Below are 7,717 nucleotides of genomic sequence, written 5' to 3'. Positions count from 1 at the left end.
AAGTCATAGATGCATTTGACTTACTGATAACTTAAATCCACAAATATCCTCACAGTAACAATCAGGTCAGTGTTAGCTTGACCAAATAACTGGACACCATAACTTGACCAAGTTGACACATGAACATAACCATAACAGTCTACCCATTCTCATCTTGATGCTCATGCAAGTCTCTTTAAACCATATGTAATATCTAAATAAAAACAATAACATTCATATTTTGCCTAACACCACTCAACTGTCCTGTGCACAACCAGAAACACACTAACTTTCCTCAGAATAGGAAGCAAGTCCTTGCCTAATATTCATTCTTAAATATTTAAGAATATTTATATATTTAAGTGTATATTCCCTTAAATACTATGATGTGAAGTTAATACAAGTTACATTGTATGATAGGGGGTGAGATAGGGAAGAAAACAAAGATGTTTGCATGATGTGTGTATACACACACACATATATGTACACACACAACATACTTATAACAAAATAAGAAAGAACTATTCATAAAAATTAGTCTTAATTTCTATAACTGGTCACATAGATATAACTAACATTTATAACTACATTCTTCCATTATCCATGCCATATTCCCTTTACCTTCTGCAAGTGCCTCAGTTGACTGTGGATTTTTGCCTGGTGGAGTGACCCAACCTTAATTTCTGAAGTTTCTTGGCAGTTGGTAGTTCTGCCTGGATTGGGTTTTTGCATTTTTCCATTGATGTTAATCACAGAGCATGGTAGTACTAAGAGACACCCGAGAGGAGAGTTTCTTACCCATTTTTGTTCCACGGACTCCTTTGTCAGTCAGGTGAAAACCATGGACCCCTTACTAAGTCTACCCTATACTGTATATTATTTAATAAATATATCACTGCTGTACCAATGTGTCCCCACAAGAATAATGTTTATTTGAATTTCAATTCAAGGACCCCTTGTTAAGAATCCATGCCCTAGGAGATCTCCTATATCATGGTGTGGCAGTTTGAAATTATTTTATGAATCCCCAAAAGTGAAAGATTATGTTTGTAAACTAATCTATTCCTCTAGGTGTGATGGCCTTTGATTGCATTAAAATCAGTTGAGGGGATTTTGATTTGTTTATTTGATGAGATCTCTTTAGGACTTTTTTTTTTTTTTGTATTTTATTTTTTTATTTTTTATTTTTTAATTTATTTTTAATTCATTTTTTAATATTACATTCAAAAAATATGAGGTCCCGATATACCCCCCACCCCCCTCACCCTACTACTCCCCCCATAGCAACATTCTCCTCAATCATCATGACACATTCATTGCATTTGGTGAATACATCTCTGAGCATCGCTGCACCTCATGGTCAACGGTCCACATCATAGCCCACACTCTCCCATGTTCCATCCAGTGGGCCATGGGAGGACCTACAATGTCTGGTAATTGTCCTTGCAGCACCACCCAGGACAACTCCAAGTCCCAAAAGTGCCTCCACATCTCATCTCTTCCTCCCATTCCCCACACCCAGCAGCCACCATGGCCACTTTCTCCACACCAATGCCACATTTTCTTCAATTACTAATCACAAGAGTTCATGAAGAGAATATCAGTAAGTCCACTTTAATCCATATTCTATTCCTCCATCCTGTGGAACTTGGATTGGTTGTGTCCATTCCACATCTATGTCAAGAGGGGGCTTAGATTCCACATGGATACTGGATGCAATCCTCCTGCTTTCAATTGTAGGCACTCTTGGCTCCATGGTGTTGTGGTTGACATTCTTCAACTCCATGTTAGCTGAGTGGTGTAAGTCCAATAAACCAGAGTGTAGGAGCTGAAGTCTGTTGAGGCTCAGGGCCTGGCTATCATATGGTCAGTCCAGAGATTCAGATCCCCTGGGTATATCTTAAACCCCAGCACCAACTACAATTCTGGTAAATTAACAGGAAAGGCTTGTGAAAAGAGATCACATCTGAGTCCAGCTCCATAACACAGAAACACGAGTGCCAAAGAAGGGCCAACTGACATGGCAGTGAACTCCATCTACCATGACCATAAAACATGTGGGTCTCTGTAGCCCTCAGAAGAACCAATACCTGGGGTTATATCTACTTTATCTGTCTCTGGGACTCTGCTCAGTTTTGCATAAGGGCAACCCCTCTGATAACATCCCGGCTCTTTTTTAGAGACTCATAACCATATAAACTCATTTGTCCTTTCCATTTCCCCCTTGATTTAGGTCAAAAAGCATTTTTAACTCCTGTTATTATATGTAGACAGAGATATTCTGCTGGTCCAAGTTGAACCTTTTATTCAAGGTCATTTTCTAATTATGTCATCAGCTGGTGCTTGGTAGTGATCCCTCGGTGCCAGGGAGGCTCATCCCCAGGAGTCGTGTCCCATGCTGGGAGGAAGGCAACAAATTTACATGCTGAGTTTGGCTTCGAGACTGGCCACATTTGAGCAACACAGAGGCTCTCAGGAGGTAACTCTTAGGCACACTGCTGCTCTAGGCCTTGTTCTTATTTCAGGTGCACAGGTCCACAAGCATAGTCATTAGTATCAGGGGCTCATTGTTGGAACTTCATCCTTTTTTGGTCTTTGCCATTGCACTTGGGGGATTGTTGCTGTTCCTTTAAGGGTTGTGATAGAGTCCCCCTGGCTAGGATCTCAGCACTCCCTCAATTGTTGTTTTTAATTGTTTCCACTATGAAAATATCTAAACATTTTTATGTACCCTGGATATATTCCCTGTAGAACTCCCTGACAACCATGTGTCCTCTGTCAATAACATCCCACACCAGTATTCCTTTGTTGCTATTGTTGAACCTCTCTGTGATCCAAAACTTCCTGAAAAGTGAAGCCGAATATATGGCCAGGTTCCCTTAATAGTAAAATGGAATATAGCAATGAGCTTAAAGGTTAGATATAGAATACATATTAATTTGGAAAAATTCTACATCCTATCTTTTTCTTTTCTTTTTTCTAATTATTAAGCTTATCTTCACAGGAGTCTTAGATCACATTAATTCATATATACAATATATAGTACTCCCACATATCCAACATAAAACCTTTTCCCTTCCACAGCAATAATCTTTTAACATAATCATACCATATATACTGAAACTGATGTACAGATACTGAGACAATAGCTTTCAAACAAGGTAACATTTGTGTTTACATTGTGGTTTATATTTTAGACTATACAATTTTCTAAATTTTTAGTTATCTTATGTTTTACATTATGATTGACATTTTAGCCTATCAGTCCCTATATATTTTTGGTGTAATTTTACATGTCTTATATCCATCCATGCATACTCTTGTGAAACACTTCTATTGCCCACACAGTTACATTGGTTCCATCTATTCAATACCTATTTCCCCATCCCCTTAGGGCCCATACTGACAGTCTATCTTCATTTCTTGAAGAGCCATGTTCAGAGATACTTGCAACAGTGTTGAGGGCTTGACATGCTCAACTGTCCTAATGCCCTGGAAGCCACCATTTCTCTTGAGAGACACAGTTCCCTCTATTTGATGGCCTCAGTCCTTCCTAGGATGTGGGTATAACTTCACTCTCATTATATGGGTCTCTACCCAATGATATAACCCACTCTGGCAAAATGAGCATTCACATATTCCCTAGGAGTCTGTCCTGTGTCAGATTATCCCCTTTAAGTATCTTAAACAGGTCACTTTCCTTATTATATTTTTGAAAAGATTTGCTCAGTATTATACTCTTAATGAACACCTGACAATCTCCTATGTTCATATGTTGCCCCACCCTCCCCCCAATTTCTTGGGCAATATTACCCATCCTCCCATCTCTAGCCCCCCTCAAGTCTGCAAAGCCCCACCCAAAGGTAACCCTATGCACCCATTTTATCCCTTCCATGTACACATAGTTACCTCCAGCTTACCATAGTTTTCACCCATGTAGATGTCAGCTTATGTCCTTCTTCTACCCCCCCCCCCCCAATTTCCTGTAAGCCTATCATCCAGGCTCTAGCTCTCTGAGGCAGCTTGGTTTACTTATTTCATATCATTGAGGTAATGTAGTAAATGTCCTTCAATGCCTGGGTTGCTTCACTCAACATAAAGTTCTCAAGATTTATCCATGTTGTCATGTGTGTTTGTAGTGTATTTGTTCTTAAAGCCAAGTAGTATTCCATTGTATGTATATACCACATTTTATTTATCCATTCATCTGTTCATGGGCATTTCAGTTGATTAAAACTTTTGGCGAGATTGAACAATGCTGCTATGAACACTGGTGTGCATATATCAGTTTGTGTCCTTGTTTTCAGTTCTGCTGGATATATACCCAGCAGTGGAATTGCTGGATCATATGGCAAATCTATGGTTAGTTTTTTGAGAAACCGTCAAACTGTCCTCCTGAATGGTTCAATCCTTCTGCATTCCCACCAGCAGTGGATGAGTGCTCCCATTCCTCCACGTCCTCTCCAGCATTTGTGTTCTTCTGTTTTTTTCATAGCTGCCAATCTTATGCAAGTAAGATGGTATTTCATTGTAGTTTTGATTTGCATTTCCCTGATAGCTAGAGATTTGGAGCATTTTTTCATGTTCTTTTTAGCCATTTGTATTTCTTCTTTGGAGAAGTGTCTGTTTAAATCTTTTCCCCATTTTTTAAATGGGTTGTTTATCTTTTTATTTTCAAGATATAGGAGTTCTTTATATATGCAAGTTATAAGTCTCTTATCAGATATATGGTTACCAAATATTTTCTCCCATTGTGTAGGCTCCCTTTTCACTTTCTTGACAAACTCCTTTGAGGTGCAGAAGGCTTTAATTTTGAGGAAGTCCCATTTATCTATTTGTTTTTTTGCTGCTTGTGCTTTTGGTGTGAAGTTCATGTAGCCATTTCCTGTTACAAGGTATGCTTCCATACACTGTATGGAAGTCTTTATGGTTTTGGCTCTTATATTTAGGTCTTTGATCCAACTTGAGTTGATTTTTGTATAAGGTGTGAGATGGTAATCCTCTTTCCTTCTTTTACATATGGATATCCAGTTCTCCAGGCACCATTTGTTGAACAGGCCATTTTCTCCAAGTTGAGAGGGTTTGGTGGCTTTACCAAATATTATATGGCTATATATATGAGGATCTATATCAGAACTCTCAATTCGATTCCATTGGTCTGTGTGTCTCTCCTTATGCCAATACTATGCTGTTTTCACTATTGTAGCTTTGTAGTATGTTTTGAAGTCAGGTAGTGTGATTCCTCCAATTTCATTTTTCTTTTTCAATATGTCTTTGGCTATTCGGGACCTCTTTCCTTTCCAAATAAATTTCATAGTTAGTTTTTCTAGTTCCTTAAAGAATGCTGTGTTGATTTTTATTGTGATTGCATTGAATGTGTAGATCAGTTTTGGTAGGATAGACATCTTAGTAATATGTAGTCTTCCTGTCCATAAACAGGGAATATTCTTCCATTTATTTAAGACTTCTTTGATTTCCTTGAACAGTCTTGTGTAGTTCTCTGTGTATAAGCTTTTTTACATCTTTAGTTAAATTTATTCCTAGGTATTTGATTTTTTAATTTACTATTGTAAACGGTATTTGTTTCTTGATTTCCTCCTGAGCTTGCTCATTATTGATGTACAGAAATGCTACTGATTTTTGTGCATTGATCTTATACCCTGCAACTTTACTAAACTCATTTATGAGTTCTAGAAGCTTTGTTTAGACCTCTCAGCGTTTTCTATATACAGGATCATGTCATCTGCAAATAATGAAATTTTCATTTCTTCTTTTCCAATTTGAATGCCTTTTATATCTGGTTTTTGCCACAGTGCTCAAGCAAGTACTTCTAAGACAATGTTAAATAGAAGGGGAGATAGCGGGCATCCTTGTCTTGTTCCTGATCTTAGAGGGAAGGATTTTAGGATTTCACCATTGTAAATGATGTTGGCTGTGGGTTTTTCATATATACTCTTTATCATGTTCAAAAAATTTTTTGTATTCCAATCTTTCGGAGTGTTTTTATCAAGAAAGGGTGCTGTATTTTGTCAAATGCTTTTTCTGCGTCTATAGATATAATCATGTGATTTTTTTCCTTCAATCTGTTTATATGGTGTATTACATTGATTGATTTTCTTATGTTGAACCATCCTTGCATACCTGGAATGAATCCCACCTGGCCATGGTGTATAATTTGTTTAATGTGCTGTTGAATACTGTTAGCAAGTATTTTGTTGAATATTTTTGCATCTAGTTTCATTAGAGAAATTGTTCTGTAATTTTCCTTTCTTGTGGTGTCTTTGTTTGGCTTTGGTACTAGGGTAATGTTGGCATCGTAGAATGAGTTTGGTAATATTCCATCTGTTTCAATTTTTTGGATGAGTTTTAGTAGGATTGGTGTTAGTTCCTGGAATGTTTTGTAGAATTCACCTGTGAAGCCTTCTGGCCCTGGGCTCTTCTTAGTTGGGAGGTTTTTAATGACTGATTCTATCTTTTTACTTGTGATTGGTTTGTTGAGATCATCAATTTCTTCTTTCATCAATATAGGCTCCTTATGTGTTTCTAAGAATTTGTCCATTTCCTCTGAATTGTCATTTTTGTTGGAATATAGTTTTTCAAGGTATCCTCTTATGATAGTCTTTATTTCTGTGGGGTCAGTGGTGATATCTCCTTTCTCATTTCTTATTTTGTGTATTTGCATCTTCTCTCTTTTTTTCTTTGTTAGTCTAGCTAAGGGTTTGTCAATTTTATTGATCTTCTCAAAGAACCAGCACTTGGTCTTGTTTATCTTTTCAAGTGCTTTCTTATTTTCTATTTCATTTAGTTCTGCTCTTATCTTTGTTCTTTCTTTCTTTCTTCTTCCTGTGGGGTTACTTTGTTGTTTTTTTACTAATTCCTCCCAATGTGCAGTTAGTTCTTCAATTTTTGCTCTTTCTTCTTTTTTGATGTATGAATTTATGGCTATAAATTTCCCTCTCAGTACTGCTTTTGCTGCATCCCATAAGTTTTAGTATGCTGTGTTATCATTATCATTAGTTTCAAGGTAGTTATTAATTTCTTTTGAGATTTCCTCTTTGACCCACTGTTTTTCTAAGAATGTGCTATTTAATTTCCATACCTTGGTGTGAAATCTGGGCCTTTGGCCCTTGCAGATTTCCAGTTTCACTCCACTGTAGTCAGAGATATTATTTTGTATGATTTCAATCTTTCTGAATTCATTGAGCCTTTCTTTGTGGCCATCATATGGTCTATCTTGGAGAACGATCCATGTGCCCTTGAGAAAAATGTATATCCTGCTGTATTCGGGTGTAATGATCTGTATATGTCTATTAGGTCCAGCTCCTCTAATATACTGTTCAAATATTTGGTTTCTTTATTGATTCTCTTTTGAGATGTTCTGTCCAAAGTTGATAGTGGTGTATTAAAATCTCCCACTATAAATTGTAGAGGCATCTATTCTTTCACTTAGTTTTTCCAGTGTTTGCCTCATGTATTTGGAGGCGCCCTTGTAGGAGCATAAATATTTATGATTGTTCATTCTTCTTGAGAGATTGTCTCTTTCACTTAAATGTACTATCCTTCTTTGTCTCTCACAATTGTTTCACATTTAAAATCCATTTCGTCTGATATTAATATAGCTACTCCTGCCTTTTTTTGGTTATTGCTTGCTTGTAAGATTGTTTTCCAACCATTCATTTTCAGCCTCCATGAATCCCTGGGTCTAAGATGTGTTTCTTGTAGACAGCATATATATGGG

The sequence above is a fragment of the Dasypus novemcinctus genome, chromosome 12, assembly GCF_030445035.2.
Source record: "Dasypus novemcinctus isolate mDasNov1 chromosome 12, mDasNov1.1.hap2, whole genome shotgun sequence".
Taxonomy (NCBI): domain Eukaryota; kingdom Metazoa; phylum Chordata; class Mammalia; order Cingulata; family Dasypodidae; genus Dasypus; species Dasypus novemcinctus.
This window is presented reverse-complemented; position numbering follows the sequence as displayed.